Source organism: Humulus lupulus, chromosome 2, assembly GCF_963169125.1.
Source record: "Humulus lupulus chromosome 2, drHumLupu1.1, whole genome shotgun sequence".
In the NCBI taxonomy this organism is placed as follows: domain Eukaryota; kingdom Viridiplantae; phylum Streptophyta; class Magnoliopsida; order Rosales; family Cannabaceae; genus Humulus; species Humulus lupulus.
The window spans coordinates 192,214,467-192,231,191 of record NC_084794.1 but is presented as its reverse complement, the minus strand read 5'-3'; the positions used below and the strand labels follow the sequence as shown (position 1 = coordinate 192,231,191).

The 16,725-nt window shown below is 35.5% G+C and overlaps 1 long non-coding RNA gene across 2 annotated transcripts; it reads right to left on the bottom strand.

The window, feature by feature from the left end:
- Positions 1 to 656: 656 nt before the first annotated feature.
- On the bottom strand, positions 657 to 4,564 carry LOC133818830 (uncharacterized). 2 transcript variants are annotated; one of them, XR_009886121.1, is made up of 4 exons: positions 4,365 to 4,558; positions 4,139 to 4,276; positions 3,982 to 4,037; positions 657 to 3,875 (listed from the first exon to the last, which is right to left on the bottom strand). It is a non-coding gene; the product is annotated as an uncharacterized LOC133818830 (long non-coding RNA). The 2 variants fall into 2 exon arrangements; XR_009886120.1 differs by having other exon boundaries at positions 3,982 to 4,276; positions 4,365 to 4,564.
- Positions 4,565 to 16,725: the final 12,161 nt, after the last annotated feature.

Here is a 16,725-nt window from a genome sequence, read left to right as displayed (position 1 = left end):
GATTATTATCTACAAAAATATGCACGTGCTCACAAGAAATCCAAGAGAATGACCACCGTCAAGCAGCGCCGTGGGTCATTAACCATCTGATCAAGAGCAAATTTTCTACTAACGGGACTAGGTACATGGTAAACAAGATAAGGGAGGGCATGAAGCACCATTTCAGTGTCAAAATGAGCTATGATAAGGCATGAAGATGCAGTGAAAAAGCACTTATGTATGTTAGAGGCACACTCGAGGACTCTCACTCCAAATTACTTGGATACCTATGTTGGTTGAAGCTAAAGAATCCAAGTACAATTACTGATTTTATGACAAAAGATAGTCGCTTCTTATATTGTTTCTTTTCCCTTGGTGTTTCTAGAAGGAGATTCAAGTTTTGTTGTCCTGCGATTTGTGTGACTAACTGTCGTATTTTACTAATGCCAGCGCAAGGATAGCAACGCTGGCAGTTATTAGTTGTCGTCATTGCTGACAATGTCGATAATTAATAACTATCGTGGTTGGCTCTTTACGGCGACAATTTTTAACTGTCGTTGAAAATCATACCAAAAACAAAAAAAATTAAAAAAATTGCTTAAAAAGCCCCCACACCATTCATTAATCCTTAAGCTTTAACAACATAACAGAAATGCAGAAAAAAAATACAACAAAAGTAATCCTTAACCTCAGCCACTTATATTAAAAAACAAATGGTGTGTAAATATAAAATACTTAATCATATATCATAAGTAAAAGGTAATGAATGTATCCCCTAAAATAAAAGTGTGTACAAGTATGAAAAAAAATAGTAAAACTTCACATAATATCTAAAAAACACAAGTTCTTGTCGAAATTTGGCACCATGAACTTAGTGTACAACATCACTTGCCATCTAGTGCAACCAAGTGTTGTGTTTTCTTTGAATCATCTGCATGTACAAGGAGTTATGCCTGCAAAATAAAATTTAAGAATGAAAAGTTGAAAAACCAAAAATTAAAACTACATGTTGTTTGTGTAGATTTCCGAAGAGAATATAAAATGAGTTAAAAAACCAAAGATAATAATAAGAACTAACTTGGGTCACGAACAAATACTTTCATAGTGTAACCATGTTGTAATAATAGCTTCGCTAGCCATGAAGCTATATATTCAATTTAAGCACGCAATATAAGCAATACATGCCAATAGAAATCTCTTGATTGCACAGATACAAAAATAACATTAAATAATCCAAAAGGCTTAGTCGATATACAGTAAGATATTTATTGTATATGAAATACCTTATTGCTCATGAGGCCTTTTTCTGTAATGAATGATATTAGCAACATATAAACTAGTACAAAAACAATTAAGAGAAAGCATGAAGCTAAATATTATACTTAAAAAAATATCAAATGCAAATAAAAAAAAGGATAGATATAACAATATATGAAGTTAATAGCAATGACTTTAGTTTGCAGTTGTGAAGCTTGCTGACCACGTTTACCACTCCCCAATCCTCTATTTTAAACTGTCCCACCGAGTGTCAATATCAAGAGCATGAAGCAAAACGAATAACAATCCCTTTTAAAGATCATATACTGTATATAATAATGCTATTTGCAAAGCAAAATCATGATTTTGAATAGGTTGATATATACCTTGTTCAAACCTGCAAAATTAGGGCTTCAATAATAGTAACAATAACAATAACAATAACAATAATAATAATAATAATATTAATAATAATAACAGAATTTGAAAGCCGAGAGGAGAGAAGTATTTATTTCCTAAAACATAAGAGAGTATATATTGTTCATTAAGGTCCTCTGCTGCTATTGGTATTAGAGTATCTTGCCTCTTCAGTGATCAATGAATATTAATATTACTATATATGCATAACTATTTTTCAGCGATCAATGAATATTAATGTATTTAAATTATCTTGATATAAAACAGCTTATGTATATGGTTGTGAAACTCATGATAAATTTAAGACTAGTACATATAATACATGATATTTCATTTTAAGACTAAGATTGGCATTATCAAAAGATATAATAAATCTATGAGAATCCGACAGTTATCTCAGGCAAATGTAAAAAGTAAAACAAAACTGCTATTCAAAATGTCCTAAAAATGACCGTGAAAGAACAGTGAATGCTTATATTTCCTTACAAAAGAGATAGAACTTAAACATCAAATAATTCAAACAAATATATGTATGAAAGATGCTTCTCAGCATCCTCGATACTGAGACACAAGAGCTCTGCAAGTCTCTTTAGCATAATACTGGATACTGTAACAATCTCATACCACATATCTATCTAAGATCATCAACAACAAAGATACATAATAAAATAAGCTTTATAAGAATCATTACAAGACATAAAAACCAAAAAAATTCATATCTAAAAGAAATCATAATGTGATTTAAACTGAAATATATATCTCATTCAAGCTTTTTTCCAAACCAAAATTCATTATAGCTCTTAAAAATCCCCAAAATGAATCAATCAATTAATTTGGCAACAGAGTGCAAGTGGTTCGACTATGTATGTATGCTAAACAGACCCACTCAAGCCAGTCTAGAAATCACCAGCCTCCAAACAGAAACTTAACAAACAAATAAAAGACTTGACTATAACAATCAACAAGATCAAAAATCTGATATCAACAATCTCGAAAATTTTACAAAGATGAAATCCAACAAATCTACAATGAACACTTTTACCAAATACAACATGACTAAAAAATGTCAATTCTTCTTTTACACTTTGTGGATTGAAAGTTTGGAACAACACTTGCTTGAGAAAATAGGTGTGCTTGTATCCAAATTTAAAAGAGGGTCCTTCATCTAAATAAGATTGTTATTTAACCCAATAAATAAAGAATTGTATTGGAACTGAACATCTTTTCATGTTCTAATTCAACTTAATATAGCATGGTAGAAATCACACCTTAGATCAAGGAGATCCACATAAAGCCCTTGAAATTCTTTTTGAACTCATACTCTATGAAAAAACATATGGCCACACATATGGTCATCTTGTAATATAGCATTTGCAACAAAGTCAAATGTCACTCAAAGATTAGTTAGGCACGAGTATAATAGATAATCTTACAGAGACAACTTATGATAAAAATGCAATGTGTAATGGCATAATATCATAAAAGATCATCAAAGAGCCTCAATTTACAAATATGCTAAGTTCCTAGCTGTAATCTCAATTTACAAAAACTATTATCCTATCTGAAAGTTCATATGCTTATAAAAGACTTTACTTTTAGACTGCCTAAAATCTAAACTAAAGCTCTACATAGAACCCCCTAAGTTATTTTAGACTGCCTAAACTCTAAAACAAAGCTCTACATTATCCTCAAACTAGCTCAACACAATAGAAGGTAGTTCTTCATGCTAGTGTACCTTTCCACTCAGTGAAGCTAAGTAACAGCAATGAATCTAATAAAGATTAAATTGTGCGTTATGTTTCAGCTTACAATAATTCTATTAACACGAACCAATTTGATGAGTATATCATAATCTTGACACGTTTGTGGTGACAACTACCAGCATAAAGGAACACGTGAAGGTATTGAAGCAACAATACGTTTTTGTTTTTGTTTTTTTTTTTAAATTACCTTGAAGAGAAACCCAACTCAGAATATTTAAAATATGTGTTTTAATCATTTAAGAAAAGAATAGCCCAAAATTTTATCAACCTTGCCCAATGAAGTGGCATTAACATAAAGTATTCAACTAATTTAAACATGGTAAGAGAAAATAATTAAGAAATAACAAAAATATAGTTCAATTAACCGGTAAACATACAGAAAATGAAAGTTTCAAACAAAAATGTAAATATATATATATAAGTACCAACTCCACGACCGGCACCAGTAATCCAGATAACCTGAAACAAAAGTAATAAACAAGAATCGGTATAATTCATTCATAGAAAAACAAAAACAAAAAAACCAATTTTCCAAAAAAAGAAGAGAAGTTTGAATTCAGCTGACCTTATCTTCAATTTCTTCACGCTTCACATGCCTTTAGGAAATCAAAGTGAAATCCCCTAAACAAGTTTGAAGATTAAATTTTCAATTTCAGATATAAATCAAGACAAAACCCAAAACAATCATCAAACCTAGAAGAAATCATCTGTTGCAGTACAACCTTGCCGAAGTCGAACCCGTCGCACGAACCACCGCCGCGAGCACCATCACACCCACGACTAAGCCACCCTGTAGAACCCACGACCCAACCTCCCTATCACACACCCCAAGCCTCAAGCCCCATCACCTTGTCGCACATCTGCAACAAACAGAGAGAAGATCGGACGAGTGTCTCAAAGCGAGAAAGAGAGAGTGAGGGAGCGAGATAGAGAGAGAGAGAGAATTACCGTCGAATAATGATGTCGTCGCATCATCCCCGTTCGAATCATGTCTCCTAGAGAAGCCTCTGTATGTACCCTTCCATTCATCCAAGCCTTCTTCATTTTATGGCCATGTGAGAAAGAGAGAGAGAGATCGAGAGAGACACCTAGCGTAGGAGAGTGGCGGGATGGTATCTTAGGGTAGAGAAAACCAATTTTAGGGCCTTTTGGTATTGTTTTCTGTTTTTTTGTTTTCAAAACTGTGTTCTTAGAAATTTGAACAAAAAATTGTTTTTGTAGTTTTCAAAAAACAAGGTGTTTGGTTAATTAAAAACAATTTTTTAGTTTTACTTTTTTAAAATCTTAAAATAAAAATTAACAAATATATTTATAAAGAGAAAATTTTTTTAAAAATTTGTAATAAATAATGAGATAAAATAATTTGAAAGAAAAAATGATGAAAAATAAGGAGTGAGAGAAAATAAGTAGAGAAAATTTGAAAAAATAGAAATTGAGAAGAGAGAAATTAATCTAAGAAAAAATGAGAGAGAAGGTGGTGAGAAAGAAAGTGAAGAGAGAGAAGTGAGTAGATAAAAAAATGATGAGAGAAAATTGTGAGAGAAAAAAATGATGAGAGAAAATTGTGAGAGAAAATAAGGATATATTAAGTGATGAGAGAGAAAGTGAAGATATAGTAAGTTATGAAAGAAAAAATTATGAAAGAAAAAATGATGATATAATGAGTTATGTAAGAGAAAATGAAAAGATAGAAAGTGAGAAAAGAGAAAATAGCGAGAGAAAAAGTTAAGAGAGAAAATGTAAAGAGAGAGAAAGTGATGAGAGAGAAAATAAGGAAATAGAAAGTGATGAGAGAGAAAGTAATATGAGAGAAAGTGAAGAGAGAGAAACTAATAAGAGAGAAAATGATGTGACAATAAATGATGTTAGATAATAATAATTAAAAAAATGATGTAAGAAAAAAAAATATGAAAAAAAAAATTTGAGAACAAGAGAAAACAACTTTTTGTTGTTTTCAAAATTTTCTGTTTTCTATGACTTTGTTTTTAAAAATTATTTTATGAAAACAAAGCCAAACAGGCTAATTTGTTTTCAAAAAACAGTTTTTAACTTTTAAAAACAAAAAACAGATTTTTTAAAAACAAAAAACAGATTTTTAGTTAAAGAGCCAAACACCCTCTTAGCTTCTTTTGTTTTCTTATTTTAGAGAATGAAAATATGAATTAAGATAGAGAGAAAAAAAAGTTGAGGCGCCATTACAATTTCATTTGGGGCCAGAATTTCCATTTTCGTGACTCATTAATTAATTGTTTATTATTTTGGTATTTATTAAATTAATTTATATTTTATTTTATTTTATAACTTTGAATTAATTTAAAATAGAGTATAATTATATTTTTATTTAATTATAGAGTATAATCATACTTGTTTTTTTTAAAAAACATAGAAAATTTATATGGAAACCACAAAAAAAAAAACATAGTAAACAAAATTACAACTAATAAATTTATAGAAAATTTTAAATTATTTTACAATATTTAACCAATCAAGATTTTAACTAACACTAATTTTATAAATATGTTAAAGAATAATATAGTTAAATTAAATTTAAGTATAATTAATTTAAATTTTAATATAAATATTATTATAAATACAAAAATTAATAATATTAAAAGTTTATAAACAAAAAAATGTAGTTTTAAAAGTTTTTAATAAATACATAATTTTTATAAATATATATTTACATAATTTAGTTTATTTTAAAAATTATATTATTCATTAATTATATTTTTAGATTTTTTTATTTGAATTTCAGCGACATGTTATTACTGTCAGTATTGGACTTTTATTAACTGTCAGCGTTGGGGTCAATAGCGATAATTTTTAACTGTCGGCATTGGTCTGGAATTAACTGTCAGTGTTGGGGTCAACTACAACAATTTTTAATTACTGGCATTGGTCTCAAATTAACTGTCGGCGTTGGGATCAATAACGACAGTCAAAAGCAACGGTGACAGTTATTATTTATCGGCGTTGGTTTCTATCCCTACAGTTTTGAACTATCGGCATAGAATCTCGCAAAGCAATTACGACAGTCAACAGAGTTGACTGTCGTGGTTGGGTGTCAGGAAAGCCCAGTTTTGTAGTAGTGTGCATTCGGATTGGTGGAAAGTGAGAACCATTACTATTGGACTTATTTCATGAAAAAAATGAAGGAAACCATTCGGAACGTGGACAATATAGCTTTTATATCAGACAAATATGCTAGCATTACTCATGCATTGGAGGTTGTGTTCCAAGATGCCTACCACGGTGCTTGTTACCACCACGTCTATATGAATATGGTTGCCAAATTCAAAACTGACCACTGTCATGAGATGATTTGGTGTGTAGCTTACCCTTTTCCAAGGAAATATTTTTACAATTACTTTGAAAAGATTACGGAAATGGATCCTCCCATAGCTGAATATCTTAAGGGTATTAGTTTTATAGGTACAGTCATGCTTACTTTCCTATAAATTGATACAAGATCATGACTATCAACTACGCATAAAGCTTTAAGAATAAAACCAAGGGCCTTTCCAGTCACTAATTTTGTTGAATTCATTTGCTTCACTCTTCAGACATGGTTTTCTAATAGACGTGAAAAAACAATGAAAGATACAAGTGTACTATCACCCCTGCTAGAGGCAAATTTGAAGGTAATTGGTGAGAAAGTAAATATCCTAAATGTCCAAGTCCTTGATCATTATGATTTTCTTGTTCTTGATAGTAATGGTGATGGTGAGGTGAAATTGGTGACAAAATCATGCTCGTGTGGCATGTTCCAAACCATTGGGATACAGTGTGTCCATGCATTTGCTGCAGCCAAAAAAAAGAGTGTAAGCATCTACTTGTTGTGTTCCCCTTATTACACAATTAACTCATGGAGGGAGACTTATAAGGAAATTATTTACCCTTGTGGTAACGAGGATTAATGTGTTATGATTTGTTAAATACATGGTGAAATTGGTTAGGCACGAAGAGGTGCAAAAACCATAACGATTTAACTAAAGTCAATATGAGCAGGTTGACTTTTGGTATAAGCCTCTATAAATTATCTTTTTAGGTCCAAAGTGTTTCTTTGGATAAGAGTACTCAAAAAAATTTGAGGCATTTGGAGATGTTTTAGGGCAATTTTTGGGGCACCAAGTCAAGTGAACCTGCATGGTGGTGAAGCATCGCCTAGGTACAGGCAACGTGTCGCCTGGGCAGTCCATACAGTGACGTGTTTTAGCTCCAAAATTCAAATTAAAATATTCTAATCTCATTGGTGGATTCTAATGAAGGTTCATATACTATTTAAAGGGGTCATTTGAGTTTTTGGTGAATTAATCACCCACCTTTCTCTCTCTCTAAAACCCTCTCTCTCTATCTAGCTCTCAAGATTACTAATTTTCTCAAAGATCTTCATCAAGAAAGCTTGACTTGCATGAAGATTCAAGGCTTGTAAATCTCAAACTCATTCCATTGTAGTAGCTTCAAGCAATCTCAAAAGGGAGGCTAGGAATAGAAATTTTTGGACAACAAATCTCATTTGTGTCAAGCCTTTGGTACATCTATTGATTCACATAACTAATGTTCTACATCTTAAAGGCATATTCTATTACTTGATCTTATTTTTGTTATTTATTTTGTATTATTCCTCCATTGTAAAGTAGATTTTCTTAGGCTTATTCATTTGAATTATAATATTCAAATATTGTGTATAACCATATCCCCAACAAAAAAAAATCTCTAACCCCAAACCTATGTTTTGTCTCAAAGATGGTCTATCAATAAAGTTTATCTACTAACCAAGGCTATGAAGGAATGCTCTTAAATGTCAGCCCTGAAGTTTATTTCTCAAGATCTAGTGAGACTAGATCGATTCAATGGCTCAAACTTTGTGTGTTGGCAAGACAAGATAAAGTTTCTTCTCACAATATTGAAGGTTCATTATATTCTTGACAAAGACTAGAAAACTTTGGATGCTCCAAAAGATGACGATACCTGTTGACGCAGTTTTTCGCCAACAGTACACTAAGAAGTCTGAAATAGATAATTAGGCTTTTTATGAAACCGTAAGTAAATGTCACATAAGAATTTTTATGTGGTTCAGGAATTAAATTCACTTAGTCAACGAGTCTATGTTATTCTATTTATGATCTCTGGAAAAATTATTTAAGACAACTTTGGCAGAGTTTTTGCATACAAAATTTGGTCACTTTATCAGTCATTTCCCTCTCTATTTATAGGGGTCCAAGGGACAGATTAATGTAACGTTCAATATTGGGCAACTTACAATAATGGGTTACTTTCTAAACATACACATAAATACCTAAAATACATTGATTTCCTGACAATACACATTTATCAGGCAAGGTTTAAAATATATTAATTATGCATATAAAGTCTCTGAGTCTTCAGGAATTCAAGCCAGTGTATTCCATGAGAGCTAGAAGTTTCTAGGCTAAATCGATCTAAGCATTGAGATGCTCGAGCTATGCTTGTAGTACTTGACGAAATGGCTAGACGATCTCCTTGATATCTTTTTGACCTGCGGTTGAACTGGACTACCCATTTTATAACTTATACCGCATCCTCAAAATATGGATAACCTTATTAAGTGCTTGCCAGTTGTACTGCAAACTGAAACACGACATCTCATGTTTTAGGCACAACATTCCCCCCCCCCCCCCATGTCCCTGCTCGTGTATGATGTCATTCCTATACCTGACACACACAGTAGGGGCTTTTCTACTTCTTCCATGGGGAACGTGCCCACCTACCCACTCATGTACGAGGCACATGTTTGATTCTTACATGTGTTTGTTCGGGTTTCGAGTACACTGATAGTTGTCTTGTCAACTTTTTTGCCTCTATTTTTTCTATTAAATTCTAGCCCTTCGAACTTAAACTATCATGATCATATGGCTCTAATTCTTTCTAAGGTCTGGTATATATATTGGGGAATGGAATTTGATCCTCAACATCTTTGCATTCTGAAAGTTTCCCTTTTCTCTGAAACCTTCAAGCTTTCTGGCGATTTCTTTTCTTAATCACTTTTCTCCATTTTCTCAACCTTCGCGATCCTTCAAGCTTTCTTCGATCGAAAATCTGTAAGTATTTTTTTCAGACTTCTCTTACACATTTTTGTTCGCTTGTGAAGTTTTTATGTCATTTTCCATAGTGGCCCATTAAATGGCTTTGGTTGAGTCTGTACGCCTTCGTTTCATGAGGGAAGAATGGGTAGTATACTTTTATTGAATCCAAAGTTCTTAAGTGAGTGACGAAGATGAGCAAATTTTTTGGGCATTTTCTGGGTTCTTGAGGGTTGTATGAATAGCAGTTTAGGCCAAGATTGTAGGTTTCTAACCTTAAAACCGGGTAGCTTAAGGATCACGCTTCTTGAGTGGTTTTGCATTAAAACTACTTCCCCAAACCAGATTTCTGACATGCGATTTTCGAGGTGACAACACTTTTTCGTTATTAGGGCGCGTGACTTGGGGGCACGCGTGGATCCACGTATGCGGGTCTTTACTCCTCTTGAGCTCATAGAACCTTAAATTCATGAAACATAGCCCTTATGCCTTACGTCGGGTTCTCCCCGGACCTTCCTCTAATTTACTAACCATGATCAGCTTCCTTGACTTCCATGATCCTTGTCATAGGTTGCATCCTTAGGTCTCCACTAACAGTTAGCCCTATTTTGTACCCAGATGAGCTTAATTATTTTTAAAAAAATGAACAACCAAAAAAACAAGAACATAGGGGACTTTTCTTCCCAGAGCCACCAGGTCGCAGAAACCCCTCTCCCCCATTTTGGACTAGTGGTGGAGAGGGAGATCGAGGTTTATGCCAATATTTTATATGAATCCAAGAGAATAGTCTCCAAAATAAGTTCCATTCCCCAAATAAATAAGATAATAAAGGGACATGGGATCCATACGGATTCAAAGTTCTATGCGACCTGCGCTTGAAGGCGAGCAAAGTTGCACTCTCCTGGAGGATGACTTTGGGACATGGAGCGATGAGCACCTGAAGGCTCTTTCCTCCCATTGAGTTCATATTTTGCAGACTTCCTAAATTTTGTGAAGTTAGCTCCGTTTCAACTTCTCCCCAATACATATGGCCTCCTTGTGGGGCTTAAATATTTGTTCCTTAAGAATGAGTGGGAGGACCCCACTCATGATGACATCATATACTTATTTTGCCTCAAGGCCAATCCAAACACCAGTACCAGATGTTCTAGTTTCTACTACCTCACTAGACTCCTGAAGACTGCCAGCATCATCGATCTCCCTAGCCATCCAAATGACTACAAGGATCAGTTATTTATGTCGAACACGTTCAAGACTTGCGAGTACCGTTATTTCAACCAACCTCGTAAATGTCTTTGGTCTTGGCTTTGTTAAAGTTTATCTACTTTACAGTATTTTCTTATTCTAATCACGTTAATTTTTTTTGCAATGATTAAAAAGAGGTCCATAGCTTCCTTGGTCCGTCAGAATCAATACCAGACCCTAGCCTTTGCTCCTGCAGGAGAAAAAGAATGGTGAGCAATAATAATCGATGCCAACATGTTGGCATGTGGACTAATAAAGGAGTGCCAATCTTTGGCCCTGAAACCTCAAGGTCCTCCTAGGAAGAGGCCTCTGGCCATTATAAAAGAGGTCGGGGAAGAGGTCACACCCTTGGTGCATAAACGATTTTCCTGGGGCGATCTAGATAGTGACCCAGGTCGGGCAAAGTCGAGGGCAACAGCCGACACCTTTGGCCAAGGTAATAATGATAATAATATTAATCGAGCTGCTGCCAGCTATATTTTAGTTCACTATGACCTAAGGAAGGTTGTGAGTAGACATCACGAGGACCCAGATAAGAACGTCACTCTCAACAATGTATCGACCTCCTGGTCCTTCGTCACGATTTTAGCCTTTCCCAAATGACCAAATTATAGATAACACTTTGCACATTAGGCATACGTTTTTTGAGCAATATGAGACGAACATCCGACCTGGGTATCCTCTAGATTTAGGCACCTTTTTCTCGGTCACTAGGCAGCCAGATTATAATCTGGGCTCAAATGAATAGCTTGGGTCTGAAAAAGTGCCTGACGTAGTTTTGTTATAGTCTCTCCCATCTATTGTTGTTCAGGAGTTAGAGGTTCCCTATGTAGCTATCCTAGTCCCCAACCTAGAACTAATTATTGTTGTCTCCTCTAACTCGGAGGGTAGGATTTTTTTCTTTTACTTGGTGTTTTTTAAGTTTAATTGTAATCTGTCTAACCCTCTCTTAACCATTCTGCAGAAGAAAACATGGACCTCACCAATGCCCTATCAGATTCTGGTCCCATTGTCAAGAGACAGCGGGTTCTGAAGAATGGTGCTTCTAGAGTTGGAGCTTCCACGGGAAGTCAGACTAAGGCAAAAGAGATTACTCATTCCTATCTGCGAGCTACTGTGGTATCGACCAAAGAAGCTCCTCCCCCAGCTCCCCGAGTGACTGACTCTGTAGCTCTTCAGGCCATTCAAGCAGCTCCCTCCATCTCCGTCCCAACTCCTCATGTCAAGTTGGGAAGATTTCCTGACCATCTCCGAGCTCCATTCCAAACCCTAACCAACCAGGTGGTTACGCACCTTAATCAGCTCTCCTTCAAGAAGATTGAGGGATTGACCGTTGCGTTCGTGATGGACTCCGCCCTGGGGACGCTGTTGACCATAAGTTTCTTTATTCTATTTTCTTGAGGTTTATTCCATATTTTCCATGATCTAAATCTTCACTTATGTTTTACGACAGTAATATTTGGCTCATATCCGGGCTAGAGACCGGATCCGGTCTGCTATTGTTTCAATAGAGTGGTCTGAGAAGGAGTTGGACGAGGTCAAAGACTGGTGTCAGCATATCGAGGATGCCACCTCTAGGAAGTTGGAGCAAACCCGCGAGAAATTCCTGTAGCTTGAGGTGCGGGCCCTTGAGGTGATCCATAGCTGATAGAGGATCCAGGATCTTGAGGCAGACCTCGAGACCTCCCATAACAACATGAAGAGAGCCAATGCACAGGCCCTGCAGGTAATCCAGAGCTGTGACCAGTTTTAGGGAAAGGCCGAGGAGCTCCAACTAAAGGTCAACGGAGCCGAAGCCCACCCGTAGAGTCCATGGAGAAGATGTTTTACAAGGATTGGTGCTTCAACTAGGAGGGTGACTTCTCCTTTCTTGATGTTGAGCTATGGGGGTGGTATCGTGCCAAATTTCAAGAACAACTAGCAAATGAGCCAACTAAACGGTAGACACGACCTTGGGAGTTGGCAAAGAGGATAGGGAGGATGGGATTTCTTCTCGTGAGCAAGTTGTCGGAGCTCAGAGTTGAGGACCTCGTCCGTTTGTATATATTATATATGTTTTTTTTGTTGGGAATATCCTTTATCCCTTTTAATCAAGTCTTTTAGCCTGAGACAATTTTCCTTAATGGCTCTGTTCGAGGTGATTTGTCCTCATTTTATATTAACCTAACTTTGATCTTTATACATTTCCCTTCTATTATTGTGTTTTTAAAACTTTTAAGTTCTTATATACATGCATAGTTATAAGGGGTTTTTTTAGATCGGGGTATGTGCTTGATAGCCACCAATTATTTTTCAAGAAGCAAACCTGGACATATCCAGGATTTTAACTGCTTAATAGCATACATGTTAGTATTTAGGCCTCGTATATGGTTTAGTCCATGGGTTTTTTCATTTTTTTCTTTGAACTTTCTTGCTTAACTTAGTTCGTATTCGGAATTGTTTTCGTCTAAAAAATCAAGCTTTAATAAGCCACGAAATTTCCAAATTCTAAGTTACATAATTTTTCAAAGACTTGACTTACTATCGAATGTATATGCCTTCCAAGAGATTATAATTTATGAATCTTCTAGGTCGCTATTACATAGTGAATGCATACAAAAATTGAGAATCATTTTTGTACCGTTCTTAAACTACACAACAACCATTATTTTATTAAATCAAAGGAAAATTAAAGGAAATGACTTTTATAAATAAGCCTTACAACATAAACTAGATTTAAAATGGACCCAATTCTTGATAATACTTCTTCAAATGCAAAGTGTTCCATGTTCGTGGAACTACCTCTCCACCTAACTGGGCTAATCTGAAAGTGCCTTTCCGCAAAATTTATATGATTTGATACGATCCTTCTCAGTTCAGACCTATGATGCCCTCCTTAGGTCATTGCTAGCCAGGAACACCCTTCTAAATACAAAGTCTCCCAGCTCGAGTTTTCTCTCTTTGACTTTTGAATTGAAGTATCGCGTTACTTTTTGTTGGTAATGGGTGAGCCGTACCTACGATTCTTATCGTTGTTCTTCAATTAGATCCAGGGACGCTCATAGTAAGTTGTGATTCTGCTCCTGGTCAAAAGTTTTTTTTGTCGATACTATGTCACTAAGGCTTCGACTGAGAGCATACCTTCGCTTTCGAAGGTTAGCGAGAACAGTGTGTGCCTAATAGAATTGAAGTGAGAAGTTATGTACGCCCAAAGCACATGTGGGAGCTGTTCGGGCCACAAACCCTTGGCATCTTCCAACCTCTTCTTTAAATTTTTCTTTAGAGTTTTATTCACTACCTCGATCTGTCTGTTAGCCTAAGGATATGCTACTGAAGAGAAACTCTTAATTATTTCGTACTTTCAAAATTGTTAAACAGATCGCTATCAAATTGGTTCCCATTATCTAACATGATCTTGCTTAGGATCCCAAAACGAAAAATTATGTTCTTTATCACAAAATCGAGTACTCTCTTCGAGGTTATGGTTGCTAATGGTTCTACTTTGGCCCACTTCGTGAACTATCCACAACAACCGTGGCATAACAAACTCCTCCTTTCCTGGTTGGTAATGATCTGATTAAATTTATTCCCCATATGACAAACAATTAGGGAAAGGAAATCATGGTTAATTCCACAAACGTAGCCCGGAATATCGCCAAAAAATGCTGGCACTTGTCACATTTTTGAACGTATGAGGCCCAGTCTTTCCTCAGGGTAGGCCAAAAATATCCATGCCTCAGTATTTTTAAAGTCAAGCTTTTCCGCCCAGCGTGGTCATCGCAGAATCCTTTGTGGACTTCTTTAAGGATAGCCTAGGTCTTCTCTGGCAAAACACATCTGAGAAGTGGCATTGAATGACCATGCCTATAAAGAATTCCCTCGACCATAACATACCTTGGGACCTGGCACAACAATTTTTTCCTCGTCCTTGCGATCCTCGGGCAGTATTTTGGTGTTGAGATATTCTATAATTAGATTCATCCAGGTCTATCCATCTCGGATCATCTCGACTTTTTTCGATTCATCTTCTATACTGGCTTGTCAAGAAACTCAACAGGGACTACGTTCAATATGTCTACCTCCTTTGTTGTGGCAATTCGGGTGAGAGCATCTGAATTTGTATTCTACTCGTGCGGGACTTGCTCTATAGAGTAGAAGTTTAAATTTTATAGTTCGCTTTTTTACCTTAGCAAGATATGTGGCCATTTTGATCCCACGAGCATGATACTCTCCCAATACCTAGTTTACCACGAGTCGAGAATTACTAAAGCACTAGATGGCCTTCGCTCTTAACTCATTGGCAATGCAGATTCCATCTAGTAATGCCTCGTACTCGGCCTCGTTATTTGAGGCGCCAAATCCAAATCTGAGAGTTGTGTAGAAGCTAGGGCTGCACAAAAATGGTAGTGGGCCGACAACCCAACCCAACCCACACCGAATTGGCCCGATTCTTACCAAGCCGAAGCCCAATCGGTACACATGAGAACAGGCCGACCATGTACGGCTCGGGCCATGGGCTTCAAACTCTTTGGGCCAACCCATCCCAACCTAACCGTGTATCCCTAACCCTAACCGTGTATCATTTCATTTTTCGGAGGCACACACATACTCACTGAACAGCAGAACGGCTACTCTCCCTCTCTCTCTGTTCTTCAATCTTCAAAGTTCATCTCTTCCATTCCAGTCGGAGGCTCTGTACTGTGTCTACCGTCTCTCAAGTTCTTGGTAAGTGTTAAGTTATATTATATATACATATATATACACACATATATGTGAAGCAAGCAATTCATTTTCCAATCTTGCTGTTCGTTTTCCTCTCCTGCTATATATATATTAATATATATACATATACATATATAATTGCTCTTGCTGCTGAAAACGTCTCCTGCTATATATATATATATTAATATATATACATATACATATATAGTTGCTCTTGCTGCTGAAAACGTTTTCCTCCTGCTAATGTTGTGGTCAACTGGGTCATCAATGGCCCATGATGCATATAGTGATATTATTATATCTACCTACTCTTTTGCGTTCCACTTCAAGTGGGTTCATTTTTTTATTTTTATTTTTTCTGATTTTAAGTGGTCACCTTTTCTTTTTCGTTGTTAGGGTAGAAAAGTTTTTTTTTTATCTTCGACCATGTAATTTCTGATAAAAGTGGTGTCCTTGCATAATATATATATATACATATGGTAAATGATAAAAAGGGGCTGCCTATATACATATATAGTTCATTGTCTTTTTATTTTGTTTTTTCCTTGCTGAAAACGTTTTTCTTTGGTTGACCATGACTTCTTTGGGGTTGAAAAATACTAATGAGTGGGACCACACATCAATTGACAAAACAGGGCTGCCTTTAGTTCTCCAAATTCTATCTTCTACAGCTACACATCATATATAAACTAATAAACATCATATATAAACTAATAAATACGAGAGACTTATCAGAACAATTTTTTGCTCGGCAATGGCAGGAACAAGAGAGGAAAACCAATCATAATTGATCCGGGACTCTACAGCCTTAATAAATCAGAGATCTGGTGGGTTATTAAACAGAGAGCTCTCCCAACTGCATTCAAGATCTACACAGGTTTCTGTAAGTTTCCTTCCCTCTTGAGTATAATATAAAAACGCATATATATGTTGTTTTTGTTTGATTAGAATTGCTTTAATTATGCATGCTCAGTTTTTTTATTTATTAGAATGGGTATTAGACTATTAGTATTCTATTTTAAATCCAGAACCTTAAGTGTATGGGCTGGAAACCAGATGTAAGAGGCAGATCTATACAAGTATGCTCTAGACTTGCAACAAATAGTTGATCTGGTCTATCAGAAAGTTTTCTGTCCTTTCAGGTATAACAAAGCCACGCACAACAAGGTTGTTGACTGGTATCATAAATGTTTTGCTTAGCTGTTATTTTCTATTATTGTGGGAAAGATTATGCTTGTGATAGTAGGAGAGTTGGGACAAGTAGTTTGTGGGTCCATTTGAACAACCAATGCAAGAAGTAT